We start from the raw sequence: 1491 nt of genomic DNA, 5'->3' as shown, positions 1-1491 counted from the left end.
TACCAATCAGTTTGACTTTCATTTTCCCATTTTTAAATGAGCCCCAGACATCCATCTATTTAGAAACTGACCTGACTTGTTTACATAGTCTGGAAGTTTGAATCCATATAAATAACTCCATCAGTCACCTAGAGATCACTTTAATTAGTATAAATAGAGGTAACTCTAGGACCACAGCATCATATAATCCCAGTGTCACTTCATGTTAGCTGTTTGTCTGTGTGCGCATGTTTATTATGTATAGCTTATTTTTTGAGTAAAGCTAACACTTTCTCTTCATTCACTCATACAAATATTTGGAAGTTGTAAATACCAGCGTCATAAGCTGCTAATTAATATAAATTCGTTGTAAGGCATTAACAACCAATTTTGGGTTGTCGGGGAAAATGTATTTTCTCTTCTTGTTATTTGTAAATTTGGTTCACATTCTCTTAACATGCTGCTATTGTTAAAAATGTACACATACATCAATAAAGGGCTACTGATTTAAAATATCTACATTAATTGCACCAGTTTGTATTTCACAACAAACGAGTAGTATACTATGCGCACAAAGCCATGATTATCTCCATCCATTTGTTATTAAATTATCTCACTTCCATTTAAAAAAAGGGTGCAAATGTAAAGTGTGACACAAGTTATGTTTAATACACAAGTTACAACACAATGTGTGAAAGGTGAACTCCTCATATATTTCCCCATTTTACACACTAACGTTCTTATCCTGGTGATTAAGTGTCTTACTGACTAAAATTTACAAAGAATTCAAATGAGCTGTGATCACTCAAGTCACTGTCACTTCCTGTGACATATAAATTACAGTAAGGCTGTGCTTTTATAACATCAGAAAGTATTATTATCATTTATGATCATGTGGTAAAAGTCTGAATGATGTGAACAAATCCAGTACAGATAAAGACAAACCTCCAGTTAGTTCATACAACAACTTTATTATTTAACCAACACATTTCAACTTATGGTCTTCCTCAGGTCATCATAAAACAGTTCAAATGCTGAACACTTATATTTTTATGGTGCTCTATTTGCAAACAGTTATATGATTATTTTTCTCTTACTTTTAAATATGTTTTCCAGTGTTTTCCAGAGGAAACTAAATCACTAATCCTAGGTGCTCTCCTTGTTACCTGCAAAGTAATAAATGTGTAGTTGGTTCATAAATGTATCACACACAAAAACCACCCAAGTAACCTACATTCCTGAATAGACCATAAAGTAATAATAATACGTGTGACCTAGTTTAAAATAAAATAAAACAAGTGACACAAGTGACAGATGGTGTTACAGTTGGCTAATTTGATGTATGCACGGCAGCAGCTTTTAGTTTAACCTTCACTGAGTGTCTAACTGCGAAATATTAAACAGCACTTTGCTTCCTTCAACGAACACATTTCAAAGCTGCTACACTCTCTGCATGCTGCGGGAACATAGTGATAACATTGTGAAATGCAGCGTCATGTGGTTCCGCCATTT

This window comes from Pundamilia nyererei, unplaced genomic scaffold (assembly GCF_000239375.1).
Source record: "Pundamilia nyererei isolate P.nyererei 1_Seehausen unplaced genomic scaffold, PunNye1.0 scaffold00235, whole genome shotgun sequence".
Taxonomy (NCBI): Eukaryota; Metazoa; Chordata; class Actinopteri; order Cichliformes; family Cichlidae; genus Pundamilia; species Pundamilia nyererei.
This window is presented reverse-complemented; position numbering follows the sequence as displayed.